The 17,730-nt window shown below is 35.9% G+C and overlaps 1 protein-coding gene across 2 annotated transcripts in view; it reads right to left on the minus strand.

Annotated features, from left to right (window-relative positions):
- PLXDC2 (plexin domain containing 2) overlaps positions 1-17,730 on the minus strand; it is a 381,342-nt gene that overhangs the window by 13,753 nt on the left and 349,859 nt on the right. The window lies entirely within an intron of this gene.

Consider the following 17,730-nt stretch of genomic DNA (forward strand, 5'->3'; position numbering starts at 1 on the left):
AAAATCTCACCTGGAAGCCCAAACGAGCACACAGGGTGGGTCTCCTTTAATTGTGATGGCCCATCTCTGCTTACATGTTCTCCCTCACCCCTGAGAGAGTCTATGAAGCCTATACTTTCTTAAAGCATATTTTTGGAAACTGTAGAACTAAATCTGCGTTTCTCAAAGTTGACTGTGCATATGAATCACAAGGGATCTTGTTAAACTGCACATTCTAACGTGGTAGGAATCAGGGGTATCTGGGAGTCTGCATTTCTAACAAGCTCCAGCTCACTGCTGGTCCACATAACATGCTTTAAAGAGCAAGGGTAAAGATGTTCCAAGGTCTCTACAGAAACATCCTCCAAAATCAAGTGGAAGAAAAAGATATTGAACTTGGATCATGCTTGCGTCTCCAGCAGACCTTCCTAGGAACGCAAGGCATTGTTGCCAGTCAACCTTTCAATATTTGGCTTTGATAAAGTTTGACCACCTGGTGGAAGAGCTGTTTTTTTTTTTTTTTTCTTTTTCATAATTTGAAATACAAGTTATTTTCTATTTTCCTTATTTTGTGTTGAACATTTCTTCAGTCTTAACAAATTATAAGTTGGGTTGCCAGATTTAGCAAGTAGATGTTTAAGACACCAGTTAAATTTGAATTTCAGATAAACAAGTCATTTTTAAAACTATATTTCATGGCACAGACTTATACTTAAAAATGACTGTTATTTTTATTTGAAATTTAAATTTATCTGAGTGTCCTGTATTTATTTGGCAGCTCTGTCTATAGGGAAACACAATGGCTTTGAGCACTAGCCAATGAAACTTGCACTTTAATTAGAGTAAACTACTCTTGTTTGTGGCTGTGTCTCTTTGCTTCATGAATTGTAGATCACATTTTCCTTAAAAAGACTAACTCAAATTGATTTGTCTATCTTCTGACAAAGCAGAAGGCAGCTGAGCTGAGAATTCCAGGCAGGAGAATTCCAATTTCTTATGCATGAAGCAAAGCCTGAGTATTTTTTACATTTTCTGCTCAACGTATATTGGTTCCTCTTGCAGTTGGCTTTTCTTTAACCTACTGTTGCTACTTGCTATTGGTATGTTGCCTTCATTCTAGAACTGTCCTATGGATGATCCTGAAGAATTACTTATAACCATAGTCAGTACATGTCCAAGATGCAAATTGTCCCAAAGCATATACAGAACTTCTATCGGGATTAACAAAAAAAAAATCCTATTATTCATGTGATTTTTCCAAAAGTACAAAGTAAATGATTCTCCAACGGCTGCTAAATTAAGTACAAACACTTTAATATGGGAAGAAAGATCTTTCAATCATATATTTCAAATACTTAATGTACATTATTTTCTTTCACTGTTTGGTGGTTCTCAGAGCTGACTGAAAAATAAAATCACCTGGGGAATTTGAAAACAAACAAACAAAACTGATGTTGAGGCCCCTTCAGCCAACTGATTAGAATCTTTAGAGGGGACCCAGGCAAGTGCATTTTGAAAAAGTTCTTCAGGTGAACCAGTGAGTACGTGAGGGTTAAGAACCAACTACTGCCAAACTGCACCTCTCTGTTTCCTGTCTATATCCCACAATTTCCCACTCTGAGCCTTTGCCTGTGATATTCCTTCAGCCTGGAAGGCCACTTACTTGATATCTTTGCTTATACAAACACTATCTATTTCACGTTATTTCCAAGAAAACTTTCCAGGTCCCCACCTACAGATTAGATGTCACTTCTCATTTTCCTGTGTTGTTTCAGACATTTCCTGGTATTTTATCACTATCTCTTGCCATATTTTAGCACACATTGGGGTTGTTTATGTGGTTGCAAGCATGTAGTCTCTGTACATACATCATGCTCTACGTATATGTCCTTGAGGTCAAGTGTCACATCCTGTTCAACTCTGAAATAAGCACAGCAATGGGGGACTGAAAATATTTGGCACCTGGAAGAGGATCCTTTTTGTAACATCTGCCTCCTCTATAAGATAAATTTATAACAGAAATTCTCCTCGTTTTGAACTTCATAGATATAATATTCCCTTAAAAGACATTAAAAATAAAAGTAAAATATTACCATACAAAAAGGCAAAAAGAATAAGTGAATGTAGTTTTTGTAAAAAAGGGAAAAAGACACACAAAGGAATATTGTCAAATGAATCAACACCACAAGATTCAGAGTATGATTTGCACTTGTAATATCAGAATTGAAGAACTTTGAGTTTCTTCATCTTTATAAGCACAATGTTATCATTCTTTATTTTCAATCTACTGTGTTAATACAGATACATAAAAAGGTATATGAATTGAAGGTACCATGATGCCTGAAATGAGCACAAAAATTCCAAGACCGTACAGACTTATTCTCTAAATGGATGCATGTAGCTGAGTTCGCTGTGAGGGGCCAAGTGTGTAACTGGGAATTCTCTGAATTAACTTCCATGTTTTCCATGTAGGAGACAATGTTTACTAAAGGATAAATAATACAATTGTGCTAAGTTGAAGCTTACATACATATATTAATATCATGTCAATAAAACTCAGCAGTAGGGGAACCCATTCTTGCATGTAGATTGGCAAAAGTTTTTTTCAGGGAGGAATATTTTATCACTAACACGATTTAGAATTTCTGGCGCATGGTGATAATAAAAAGCCAAGCTGATTTTAGCCAGTTTTATTATCATTCTTTACAGACAATGTACCCTCCTTTTTACCTGCACCTGGAGCAGAGAGCTTAGATGGACCTTGGCCAGCAAAGTGTTATACACAAGGAAACTCACAGGGATGGTTTTGTGGGTGGAATAAATATGACAACAAAGGATAGAATGACTCTCACCATCATGCAGCTCTGATGCTACCTGCAAGACTTATTCCAGGTTACTAAAAAACATCAGCCACTGGTTTTGTGTGCATTGCTTTTCTCTCCTCTACTTTATCCCCTCCAACAACTTTAATGACATAACATTCCCTATTTCAGGGCTCCTCCTGGATCATTTTGAAAATATCCACTTCCATGTCTTTTATGTTGCTCGTTCTATCTCACCTTGAAGCAGCCTCCTCCAGTGTGTGGCCATCACGTGGTGCTGCATTGCCCTTAAATCCTTTGGATCATGGAGTATTGTCTTCCCAGGCTTCACTGAACCTCCTGCCAGCCTGAATTCCACAGAGGGCCTCTTCAATCTCTGATCTCTATCTGACAATCAATTCTGGATAAATTCTCCACATCCTTATCACAAATCCTCACCTCCTATGTTTTCCTATTCCAGGTCCTGAGCAGTCTCAAATAATGGAGGAAAAAAATAGTCACATATCCAGGTTAACCAGCCTAAAAAAATCACACTCTAATTTCCATTGGGAAGTCAGTGATTCATTTACTCTTCCTTGTTGAATGCTTTTGATACACCCAAACTCCATCCATTTGCTTTCCGGTATCCAATCTCATGCTGCCTTTTCTCAGATCGTGAATTTCTCCAGCTATTTTTACTAAGAAGATGAAGCCATGAAAAAGATCCGATCCTCTTCTGCCATCAATGCTTTTATATCTACTCATGCTTCCTTCTTATCTGAACTACTCTTCCTCGGTTGCATAGTGAATTGCTTTTCCTTCTCAATAATCTTATTTCTGCTATGAAGTTATTTCATTCCTCCCTCCTTCCCAAGCATCTTAAAACACCCCTTTCATAGTTTCCTTACCTTATGCTTACACTCAACATCGGAAAATAAAAAGCCTCTATTTGATCCTCTTGGAATCCTCTGGGCTGTATGTCTCTTGAATGTCTTACTGTTGCCACTATGTTCATTTTACAAAACCATTTATTACCCCCCTAAATCCAGTGCCTGCTGTCTCCCTCGAACATGCATCCTCTTAGGTTACCAAGGATCTCATTGTCAAATTAATACCTTTTTTCCTCTTCTTCTTCTGTGACTTTTCTAGAGCGTTGTGCACTGCTGCCTTTCTCTTCATTCTTGATCTTCTCCTTTTTGTCACTTTCTAGGATGGTATGTTCTCTTGCAGCTCACCCTGTTTTCTGTGGGATTTTGTTTTGTTTTTCTCAAATGGTTCTCCTTTCTGGCTCCTAAACACTAACCGTTAACATGTCCTAAGGTTGAGTCACAACCACTCTCCTCTTCTCTTCTCTAGACAGGTCTCCTTTATTCTCCTGAGTTTCAACTTCCATTATTATAATGTGCATATTTTCTCTTGCCTGACTACCTTAATCCATTCCTTCTTTTTGGATGTTTTTATTCCCAGAATATTATGGGAGTACACATGTTTGGGTTACATAATTTGCTTTGGAACAGTTTGAGTCAAAGTTGTAAGTGTGCCCTTCACTCAGTGTGCACTGTACCTACGAGGTGTGAATTCACCCATACCCTCCTCCCTGCTCTCGCCTGCTTGATTTCTGCTGAATTTTACTTCCATATGTGCACATAAGTGTTGGTCAATTAGTTCCAACTTAGTATTACTCAATACTTTTCCATTCTTGTGATACTTCACTTAGAAGAATGGTCTCTAGTTCCATCTAGGTTGTTACAAAAGATACTAGATCACCATGTTTTTATGGCTGAGTAGTGGTTCACAGTATTTTTTGAAAAGGTCCAATTGCAATTTGACCATCAGCTCAAATCAAACATGCTCAAAAGCCATCCCTTCATTTTCCTTCCTAAAGTAACTTTGCCTCTGGTATTTCTAACTCATTAGAAATATAATTTCCCAGTTGCTCGGATTCAGTACTTTAGAGTCATCTTTGATTCTGTCTGCATCATACCCCTCTGTAACATTACAAACATCTACCAGATTGCACTGCATGAATAGAATCTTCAGTTCTGACTGCTTTTCCATGGTACAAGCTGAGAATATTCCAGTCTTCTTTGGTATTAGCCTTAGTTCACAGTATGTTGATAATGCTTTTGGCCATATCTCTTTATTTCTTGAAACACATTTCCACAAGAGGCTATTTTTTACTAAAATTAGGTAATAATTTGGTCTTAGACAGGCAATTTACTCTAAAGAAAAGTACTTTGCAGTGGGTGTGAAAACAAGCCAGCTCACTGTTGCACAGCGACTGGGTTAAAAGACAAGATAATGCTGCTTTGGTCATAAATATCCTAGTAAAAGTCAAATGTGAGTTAGTGCTGCTCCCGACCACAATTAAGACTGGCAATGTTCCTCAAGAATCTGTACTCATAAAGTCACCCGTGTACGGAGCACCCATGTGTTTCTAAGTAAAGTTAAAGAAGGCTGGCAAGTGAAGCTCTAATCGTCTGTGACCTTTAGGAATAATTAATGGTTAGTTATTTTCTACCCTAAAGTAGTTGTGTGCTTTAATCCACAATCACACAATTAGGAAACACCACAATAAAATGACTTATGCCATCAAACCCAAGAGTGGAAACTATTCACTTGAAGATTTAGAGTGATGTCCACCAGTCAAATGAGGGCAAAATTAGACTTTCATATATGAACAGTATTTCATGATATGGTTTTACTTTGTGTACATTTCAATGAAGTTATAAGTTTTAGATAACATTTAAAAGGCAGATAGCAAACTTTGTACCTATTTAAGCTTTTATGTTGAAAAATGGTATCAAAAATGGTGTATCTTTATAAGTCTGAGAACTTGATTTATTTTGCAATTCTGGATACATACTATCTCTTGTCAAATCAATTAAGAGATTGAAATAAAAGGATAATTATGATCCTGAGAAAAGGAACAATGTAGCATTTGTGTGGTAGGAAAAAAAAGTTAAGGAATATGTAATTAAGAGGATCAATGGTAGAGATACTACAGACGCATTTGTAATTATATTTGGATTCCATGTTATAACTGAGTAATAGCACTGTTTAATCATTCCTTACCTAGGGCCTCCTGTGATGTTCATTACTGTCCTTTACAAAGATTCATGTAATTTCCACAAAAGCTTCCTTGAGAATGCATTACTTTCATCCTGTGATAAAGAAGTGCTGATTACCATTGTAATGATACTGTGTGAGCCAGGTTACAGTTCTGGAAGTAACTCTTTTTGCAACATTAAAAAAAAAAAGAAAGAAATAAAAAAGCAATATGTCCGAGATATACCAATTAGAAGCTATAAAAATAATTGTTTTTATTGTACAATTGATGGTATAATACTCAGGGGTTGATAATATGGTTTGTGAATTATTTAGATCATTTTTCCCCTTTCCTCTTATCTTGAATAACTCTCCAACAAATGCTAAAAAAGATAAGAATGGGAAATAAATGAATCCCTCCAATAAATCTTGATATTTATACAATTTTTGGCTGAAACTGACTACTGTTTAAAATGGTGCTTTTAACACGGATATAGGCTGCTTAGAAAATTTGCTAAGAAGTAGATTTTAGGTGCTCTTATCATACAAAAAATGTAACTATAGAAGGTGATGGGTAGGATAATATACTTAACTATGGTAATCATTTCGCTATGTATATGCATACCAAAACATCATGTTGTGCACCTTAAATTTATACAATTTATAGAAATAGTGCCTGAGGCATACCATGTGCTGAATAAATGATGGCTATCATTAAGAAAAAAATGGTGTCTTGCTTTTTGAGATTTCCTGACTTTGTTTTCCTCCCCAACTTTTATAGAAACCTTCTTTTATTTTTCATCTCTGTTGAATTTTTATTTCACTCCCAGCATTTTCTCATAATGTAGGGCACTGTCATGGAAGATGGCGCTGGCAGGTCAGTTTTGAGAATTCTCCGGCAATGCTGTTCCAGTTCCTTCAAAAATTCCTACACAGGTCCCCTGCTCACACCTGAGACTGGTGTCCTTACACACTTTTCCCACTTTCTGCTGTTCTCGAATTGGCCTGCTGTGTTCTCCAGTCAATGCCTGTTGGCTATTTTGTGGTTATCCTGTTTTCAAGCCTGCCAGACACCTTGAGTTACTTCCCTTTCCCTTTTCTTTCCATTTCCTTTGAATTGCCTTCCTTTCCTTTCTCTCACTCAGATGCCCACAGCATACAGGTCTGGTAGCCATTGGTGGTTTGTTATTACCTGCTGTATTTAGGGGTGATGCCTACATTTTGGCTATATGTTGTTAGCTAGCTGTGTTGTAAATATTGTCCATAGGTTTTTAATTTTGATGCCTAGTTGTTCTGGCTGTTTCTACAAAGATATTTTGGAAAACAAACAAAAAAAATTATGCTACCACCTCTGCCAACTTTCCAGAATCTTTCTTCAGTACTTCCTTTTGACATTTAAAGGACTCCTTTTGCATTTACTGTTAAATCACATTCCTTATTACTATCAAATCTTTTACCAAGTTGATCTGAATGAAAATGTTACTGAGACTTTGACTGTTTTCATATTACACTCTTCTTTCATTGAAAAAGAAAAAAAAATAGGGAATTGTTCTACAGTGTTCTGTGTATTTTTTTTTTTTTTTTAATTTGGAGGTCAATAAGAGACAATGATACATTTCCTTAAGTGAAGAATTGTGGTTGGTAAGCTAACTTTAGGTGTGACTTCCTCTTAGCTCTTTCTGATCAAGATTGGAAATTTCCACCCTTTCAATGTGAGGAAAACATATTTACATATGTCTTCATTACTATGGGCACACAGGAGTTTCTACTTGGATGAAGTCTGTGTTTGCTATAGTTAAGAGAATGGCTGAGAAGATAAAAACACTTTGTCCACCAGCAGTGATTATACTATAAAGACACTAATGATCACAGATTCTAATAAAAATAGGAATGGAAAAAATGCCAAGTTAAATTTCAGAAAAATCTGTGAGTGCAAATATTTTAAAATTCCCTAAGGCTGCTTGGCAGAATATGAGAGGTTGGGAAACAGAGTAGCAGAAGTGACTTTGGGCAGAGCTTACGTATTATACTAAAAGCTCTCAAAGTAGTAAATCTTAGGAGAAAGGAAGAAAAACATGAAAATAGAAGAAAAAACACAAAATGGCTTATTTGTAAGTAGCAGCTGCCAAGTATGCTTCTCCTACCAGTTTAAGGAAAGCATACCTATTTACCCATCCATTTCTTATCTTAGTGAAATTTAAGAAATTCATTTGCGGATAGTACTATGGGAGAAAGCAAAGACAAGTACTTGATATCTCTGGCTCTATGTTACTTTCTCCTGTTTCAAGTAACTTCTTATTGGAAAAGATTTATTTAAGGAACTTTACATCACTTGTTATTTTAATGATTAGTTCCTTTGTTTTTATGCACACTTTTGACTAAAGGCAAACCTGAGCATGAAATTTAAGGCATTGCCCCATACTACAAACTTCCATAAAATGGCAAAAGTCAGTGGGCGCTTTTCCCAATTATTACCTCATAAGTAATTCTATTCTCCAAACAGGAGAATTATGGTCTTCCTTGGTGTTTGTGTTTTATTTTTTTCTCTTTGGGTTACTCAGAAAATGAGGTGTCTTCATAAACTGCAAGCATGCACAAACACGATTTCTTATTTACTTCACATTTTTTTGCATATCTCTAAGACACATACAATATTGAGGGTAGAGGGATTCAGAATATTCTACATTTACAGGGACAGATGAACTTTAAATTTATTCTAGTTTAACCACTTATATAATGATATAATGTCCAAATAACTTCTGAAGTCCTTGATAAGGAGTCTTCTTGAATGCTTAAGTAATTCTGATGAAGAAGAGCTACAAGCCTATTGCATCTCTCTGTACCTCTGACTATTGGTACTTATAAAGAGTCCATATTTGTATCTTCACAGCATCTCCCCAAAGATTCCTGTGTCTACTCCTCAGATCCACTGGGAACAAGTCAGCTACCTCGGCCTAAGTTTCAAGTCTTTAATGTTCTCAATCACTCTATACTGAACACACTGCAGGCTGACCATCTTCCTCTATAAGAATGAACCCCACTACTGTTCAAGTACTATGGTCAAGTACTATGCTATTCTTTATGAAACATATGATACATTTTATAATTGACAGCCACATAGTGTGAATTACAAATTTTGAGATTACTTCTGACTAAATTTCAATGTTCTTTACTTTTATGCTACATCAAGTTTTCTCTGTGTTAAATTTGTACATGTTCAGGATTCAAATCAAGTTACAAGCTATTGAAATCCAGTTAGATATTTCAAGGTAAACACGAAGAGAAAAAGCTAATAAAAAATATGTAACATAAATTTAGACCTATAATAAGAAAAAATTCTGACACAGTGTTAAAAAAATATTAGCCCTTACTAGAAACCTAGGACTTAAAGCCGCACTAAGATTTTAAATAATTATGATAAATTTATTTTCTTTTTATAGAAGAAAAGGTTTCCTCATTTTTCAAAGTAAATATAATTTCTTCTTCAAAAGCTCTGCCAAGGAAAACATTTGGCACATAGTCAATGCTCCAAAAAGTTTTTTTGAATCGTTAATGATGTTTCATCTATTCAAAATTTATCTTACCAATAGTAATTTTAAATATTATGTTAATTAGAATACAAATATAGTAATTAGCTGCAAGTAGAGAATGTAAACATGGAATTAATAATGCTGAACCTACATTCATTTACTATGTGGTATAAGAAAATTGCTTTAATTTTGAATTGAAAATTATTTTGTTTACAATAAAAACGTTTTTATAGAGTGATCACCGCAAGAAAATAAAGCAAAATAATCTTACTCTATTTGCAAATTAAATATACCTTTGGTTGATCACTTCTGATAGAATTACGAAAAGCATGATTACTACCATTATTTATAAGAAATTTCTTTACATTTGTATTCCCTAGATTCTTAATACTTTTGATCTCTGAAACTCAAATTTTAAATTCTAACATTTCCACAATCACAAATAATTCTAGTATTATTTATAAACCAAAGCATACCATAACAATCAACTTATTAAGCTTAGTTGCTTTGTATTTCTGCCAGAAAATAATTACAATAAGTGGAGTTGGTGGAAAAAATAATCTTATAATTGAATACATTCATTATTATTGTGAAGAAATAATTATTGCTAAAATTAAAGTTTCTATTATGTCTCCTCAAATAGAAAGGCTTATGTATTTATTTTATTAATAACAAAGAACAATTACCAAAGTCACAAGGAAGAAATTACTCCACAGTTGGTACTGTCAGTAGGGCAATCTTCTCTTTGAGAAGTAATAGAAGACAAGGATTGGTGTATGTAAAACATATATCATGTACTCACAATGACATCATTCAGGTTTACAAATGCCCAAGTGAATTGTAACTTTGCAGGTTTTCATTTATTTAATTCATTAGATTTTTTTCATCTATTAAGAGCTTCCTCGTGAAGATTATCTATCTATCTATCATCATCTATCTATTTTCATGGTCTTATGTACCATTAAAAATAAGGAGTTAGGGAACGGTAATTAATAGGTGAAATGTAAAATATTTTATTTGACATTTTTAATAATTCTTCCCAATGAAAGGAAAAAAAATATTTCATTAAATTACAAACACTGTTTTAGCTTAATGAACTTAAATGAAAACGTTACCTATAAGAGTAGAGTAAACATGACATCCATGAAAGAAATCTTATTTTGGTGATTACATATATAAGGCAATCACCATGAACTTGAACTGAAAACGTTCAGTAATATACATGAATAAAATTATAGCATCTTAGAACAGAAAGTGAGAAAAGGAAATCACAACCAAACAAACACTTCTTTTTTAAAGTGACCCAGTTTCACTTATTTTTTCTATATTTCTGGAAAGCTATCATCTAATAACATACCTTCTTTAACAAGGGGAGTCAAACAATGTCACTTAGGTTTTGCCTAATCTTTCCTTCCTGTAGCAGTTCATCAAAAGTGAATATCATTTTTGCCTGATCTAAGAAATAAAAATATGAAGTATTTTGTTTCAATGAATCATTTTTTTCCCCTTCAGCTTTAAGGCTAAAATAAGACTAAGAAATACCTTAAGGGTAAAAGTCAATTATTAAAATACATGACTTCAAGATTAAAAAGGAAAAAAAAGATTTGTGGTTCTACGAAATGATTTCTCCATTTACTGTATAGGTTAGTCAATGGATCATGTCTTCTTGACTCCCAAGAGCTACGTATCTAGCAGCTGCAAAGCAAGATGCCAAACTTTTAGCAAACACTTTTTTTCTCCCCACCAGCAGCCTTTGAATCCTTGCCTGGCTCCTTTCTCTGGCTTCTTTCCTGGTGGCACTATTGATTGCCAGGAAAAGTTGAGGGCCACAGCTGCCTGCATCTCTTTAATCATATTCTCCATGGGTCCTTGTTATCCACAAATATTTCTTGGGCTGGGGAATCCTCTTGAGTGGCAAACTGCTCAAAAGCCTCTTGCTATGTCACTGCTGGAACACTACAGGCCATAAGGCCGGGATGAGGAGTCCTGAGTTGAAGTTCTGGCTCTCTTACTAGGTGTCAAATGATCCAAGCAAATTGCTTCACCATTCTTAGGCTCTATTTCTACATTGTACTTGACTCCAACAAAGGCATAGAAAGGACACCACCCACTTAAGTTCCAGAAACAGAGGTCTCGGCTGGTTTGAATTTATCTGGATTTTATAGTATCTAGAACTGTACAACTGGGGTGGTGTACCTACAGAAGAGACAAGAATCACCTTTTGGAATGTTAATATTAGTTGAAGATTGTGTGGAATTATTTTATACAGCAAACGCATGTGTCTGTATTATCAAGTATAATGCAAAATTCACACAAGTCTTTAAGATAAAAAATGAACCCTCAAGGAAATTTACTTGTAGATACTTGGAGAATTCATACACTTTATTTTGGGAATGTTTCTGAATTCCTAGGTTGCATGCATTTTGAAGTTTATTTTTGCTTTGACATCCTAGGATTTTGCTGATAGAAAATGCCAGGCACCACCAAGGGGAGATATTTTGATCCACTAGAAGTGGTAAATATTTTAAAGAATGATATGAACAATGACCGCTATTTAGACATTTATGTTCAGGTTTTATTGTAAAAACCATCTTGTAACTTCTAATTCAAGCACAATTTAAAAATGGTGAGACCGATAAAAGACATTCTCACTGCAGTTAGGTGATATCTCATTGTGGTTTTGATTTACATTCCCCTGATGATTAGAGATGTTGAGCATTTTTTCATGCTTCCTGGCCATTAGTCTATCGTCTCTTGAAAAGCTTTTGTTCATGACTTTCGTCCACTTTTTAATGTTTTTTTTTGGATTTCTTTTTTCTTGCTGATTTGTTTGAGTTCTTTGTAGATTCTGGTTATTAGCCCTTTATTGGATGTACAGCATGCAATATTTTCTCCCATTCTGTAGGTTGTCTATTTACTTTGTCAGTTGTTTCCTTGGGCGTAGAAGTTTTTAATCTAATCAAGTCCCATTTATTTATTTTTGTTGTTGCTGCGACTGCCTTTGGGGTCTTGTTCATAAATTCTATGTGTAGGCTGATGTCTAGAAGAGTTTTTTCAACATTTTCTTCTAGAATTCTTATAGTTGATGAGATATCACCTAACTCCTGTGAGAATGGATTTATCAAAAAGTGCCAAACAATAGATGCTGGTGTGGATGTGGAGAGAAAGGAACAATTATACACAGAATCTATTCCTAGAAATGTTCAGCAACCATTAAATTTAATATAGAACCTAACACATGTTGACTCTTCCAAAGAGATACGAGTTTTATCAAAATCTATTAAAAATTAAGGAATACCATGCTTATTTTAATATTTGTTTTCTACCATTTTGTTTCAAGATAATAAATTCTACTTTTAAATGGGCTTATATAATGTAATGGATGTTGGTCAAAATCAGATATCCTTTTTTTATTTCTAAATATTAAGGGAGTATAAAAGTTTTTGTTATATGAATACCTTATATGAATGTTAAAGTTGGGGCTTTTAGTGTGCCCATCACCAGAACAGCAGTCATTGTATGCTATAGGTAAGTTTTTACCCCTCCCACCCTTCCCTCCTTGAGTTCCAATGGCCTTTCCATCTCTTTGTGCCCATGTGTGCCTATCGTCAGATACCCTTTTGAAATTTACTGTGAAAAGCTACACAGATAAACACAAAATGCAAGCAATTCAGTAAAAGAGTCAAAGAAAATGCTCAGTCTCAGATCTGAGGGGGATGGTGGAGAATTACAGGAGATAAGTTAGTAAAAAATAGAGTTTTCTCCTTGGTTGAATAGAAATCGGATGTTTTGGGAGAATGGAACTCTTGTACCTGATTCTGTGTAAGCTGACACAGGATATAAACAGTTAGTTCACATATTTAATTACATAGTTTACAGGGTGATGATTTGCTTTATTATTGCATTTCCTTCTTACAAATAAGCTAAAGCCCACATTAAACATTTTATATGAGGAAGAGTGTTTGTGTCCACAAAATGTGTAATAACTAGTGTATATTTTCTGCAAGAACAAAACACACAGATAAAACCCACTGTCATTATCATCACTAAAAACAGACAATAATAGCAACAGCTACATGAACTCACAGAACGATTTTGGCAATATTTGCTAAGTTCTTTTAAATTGTTTCTTTCCTTTGATTTGATTTGGGAATCTGTCCTAAGGACACAATGTATGTCCTTGGATATACATCACTGTGCATTTCTACATATAGTACATGAAGAAAAACCCTCTGCACACAGAGAGGCAGCACAGCCTAGTACAATCTCCGGAGTTGGAGAGGCTAGGTTCAACTCCTGACCCCACTACAGACTAAATGCATGATGTTGAGCACTCGCTTACTAAGTTCTGTGTTTCAGCTTTCTCATAGGAGAGATGGAGATAATCTTAGTGCTTCATAGGCTCTTCATGAGAGGTAATAAGTGTAAATCACTTCGGGTAGTGAATCTAATAAATATTAGCTGTTACTATCAATATGTTCATATTGAGGCTAATTAAAATAGGAAAAAATAGGAAGAGACCCAATGCTCCACAATAGGACATTGGTTGCATGAGCTCTGGGATATCTACTCAAGGGAAGAGTCACTAACTTTCATCACAGAATACACACGGTTTAGTACAGAAAATAATTCACAATAGAAGTCCATGTCATCTGGATTTCACTGTGAAATATACAAGATAGCCATTGGGTCACATTTAATATCACTGAAATTGGGACGTATCTTGTACTCAAGGGTGTGTGACAGGGTAGCAATGGGTAGTGTGTGATGCATCTTACATTTGATGCAGTCTGGTCAACAGAATAGTGGCCTCCCAAAGATGTCCATCTCCTAACCTCCTAACCTTCCAATGTTACCGCACATGGCAAAAGGAACTTTGTAGATGGGATTAAGTTAAAGATCCTGAGATGGAGAGAATATCCTGGATTATCCAGGGGCTGATGTAATCATAGAGGGCCTTACAGGAAGGAGGCAGGAAGGTCAAAGTTGGTAGTGGGAGATGTGAGGATGGAAACAGAGTTTGGACTGAAGGGAGAAGGGACCACGAGCCAAGGAATGCATGCAGCCTCAAGAAGCTGATATTGGCAAGGAAACAATTCTCCTCTGAAGCCTCCATAAGGAATAAGCCTGGCTGACACCTTGACTTTAGCTCAGTGAGACGGTGTTTGGATTTCAGAACTCAGAGCTTCAGACCTTACAAACTTCAGAGCTGGAAGATGTGTGTATTGTTTTAAGCAACTAGCTTTGTGGCAATTTGTAATAGTAGCAATAGAAAACTAACACAAAGTCTTTATTTGGGTGAAACGAGGTTCATTTTGACTTCTAGGTCCATGTTAGGCTCTCAGTGCTTTCTGAGTTATCACTTGACTGCATGAGAGGAAATTGATATAAAGCTATGGAATGAATGTAAAACAGAATAGTATACAGACATTAAAATGATGTCTACGAGCAGTTCATAATCAAATAGAAAAATGTTACTTTTTAAAAAAAGAATATCAATTTGTATTGCAGTGAAATTGCAATTGTCTTAAATGGGCAAACATCAAATTGTGCATATAAGAATTCCAGCAGAAAATAAATTAAAATACCAATGGTGATTGTTTCTGCATGCCAGGACTATTAATGACTCTCCTTTTTCTTCCCTTTACATTTCTGCATTGTCTCAATTTTTTCTATAATGAATGATATCATTTTCATAATGGAAAAAAAGCATATGAATTTCATTTTTAAAGTAGACAGGAGTATAATATAAAACATAAAAAAGCAATAGAAACAATATTCAATCCCTTCATTGAATTCAATCTCTTAATTCATGCACCAACAATTCTAATTTAATTAATAATTCAAAATCTTCCAATTCAGAGGTGTGACATGTCACACACTGTGTGGTCATCATGGATCTGTGGTTTGATTTTGTAAGCATTGGTCAGCTTTAGTGATAGCAAAGTTAGGATTTTACCTTCCAAAAATCATCTGTGTACCAGCCGCTGGGAGCTGCATGACCATGCAGGGTGTCAGACAGGTAGTGATTTAAACAGACACTGGCAATGGACTCAAAGGGAAGGAAAAAGACAGAGAGGAGAGAGCTGGGGAAGGGGAGCTTCTGAATGCTTCTGCTTCACATAAGTGTGAAAAGATGAAAGTTATTCCTAGAACTATGGCTCTTTGACCTTGGATAAGTTGTTCCATCCCTCTGAGCCCCTCTCTCCCTTTGTGTTATGAGGGGATAGGACTAAATTATCTCTAAGATTCCTTCTAGTTCTAATATTCTATAGATATGTGTGTGTGTGTGTGTGTGTGTGTGTGCACATGCAAACACCCCCCCACACACACACACACATGTGGCCATACAGGCTCTGATTATAAAACAATGAGACTGATTCAAATACGAATAGTCCCACTCTTTTGCAGTCTTGCTTTGTAGTCATACAGGGGCTGCTGGCAACTAACTTTATCTAGATCCTTCAAACTGTGCAGTTTGATGCTAATACCATCACTATCAGATATTTCACAGTATTTTGTTTTTTCATCATGTCAGAAAATGAACTGCACAGCGCATGAAAACGCTTAAACGTGAGGGGTTACGGCAGCAGCAGTGGCCTGATGTCTGGTTGCTCCCTGAGGCTTTCAGCTTGTCACTCGTCAGCTCTTTGAGGAATGCATTCATAACTTCGGGAAGGTTATCTTTCTTCCAAGAAAATCAAGCACATTAACAAAACTCGATAACAGTTTTCTAACTGAATGCAATGCCTGGCCATTTCCCAATTACTATGCTATTAAATTAAGATGCCATTTCTGGAATATATCTGGTAGGAAATTTCACTGGAGGTTTGAAATGTCCTAGGATAATTACTATGTATTTTTTTCTGGGAAATATTGGTAGAATACCTATTTTTTCTGAAAGAAATTTAAGTTGTTTAATCCAAATCTCAAGGAATTTACGAGTCTCGTAGGGCAGAATAAATTGTGCACGTATTTAACTCTAATGCAAAACAGAGAGGTAAATTCCAGAGAAAGTTATGGATGTATTACTACAGATAGAGTTTCAGAGAAGAAAGAGAGATTATTTTCAGCTGACTAGACAGGCAGATGGTGTAAGAAAGCTTATGGAGTGTATGGCATTGAAGGCTATTAGGCTCCTGCATTCAAAAACTGAGGTGGGAGGGGAGGACATTCTTGGTGGAGAAAATAGAATGAGCAATGTCTTTGTGGCATGGAGAATTGGGGGTTCATAATGGAGAAGAGTAGAGAGTGAAATTTGACAATATTGCCAACTCCAGATTGAGGAAACACAGATAAGATCTAGACTGCCAAAGACTTGAGCACCCACAGAAAGAGGAGACTGCACTTTGTTCTACAGACAGTGGAGAGCCATGTAGGACTTTTAAACAATTATTTAATTGATTTGCATTCACCCCTCTCAGTTACAGGGGCACAGGTCATTTTATCTGTGTAGTTTAAAAAGCATTATAATTTTGCACTCAGCAAGTGAACAAAATTCCAAGCCACCTATCTGTGCATCTCACAGTGAGTTAGAATTAAACTCTTACATGTTTGAAACTCTGCAGGAGATTTCCTATAGTACTCTGGTATAATTTGGTGTTGGAAGAGGAGTGGCCCCATTCAGACATCAGAGTAAAAGCTGCACAAGCAGGGGGCCCAGGAAATCCAACCTTCTAGGGGAGAGAAGCTGACTTGGTCACACTGATTGGAACCACTGGTCTCTGTGCTTCCTAGTCCTGCCTTCTAGACCCTAGGACTTGGCTCTGGATCCTTATACAAAGCCCTCTGTCCTCCCACCTGTTTTCTCCTGGGCACTAAATCTAAATTCTGTACATGAAAACACAACAGCAATGATTCAGCACAGTACTCTGTGTGTGTGTGTGTATGTGTGCATGTGCACATGCATTTATATATAAATGTACAAATATACACACATTGTGCAAAATAGTAATAGCATAATATCATTATCTTATTTTTATACCTGTCATTTTGTAGTGAAAGCCATATTTTTTTCGAAATCATGAGCATTTTGAGAGCAGGCCCACCATATTGCATTATGCATACAGCCAATGCTCAATTGGTGTTTGCTGAGTAATTGATTTAAGCTAAGGTTTTAGCCTCCTGCATGTGCTGCATTTCCTCCTAGGATCAGGAGAACAGCTGGTTAACATACTAAGTGTAAAAGGACAAAAAAGTATGGTTCCTATTTTCCTTCAGATCTATAAAAGGCAAGATAGTTTATTTCTTTAAAAGCTCCCAAGATAAGGTAACTGAAGCCATCATATGAAAGCAATCTATCAATATGTACATGTGTGCATGTGTGCGCACATGCATGAGTGTGAAATTGGCCATCCTGAAACTGAAAAATG

Source organism: Microcebus murinus, chromosome 25 (genome assembly GCF_040939455.1).
Source record: "Microcebus murinus isolate Inina chromosome 25, M.murinus_Inina_mat1.0, whole genome shotgun sequence".
Classification (NCBI taxonomy): domain Eukaryota; kingdom Metazoa; phylum Chordata; class Mammalia; order Primates; family Cheirogaleidae; genus Microcebus; species Microcebus murinus.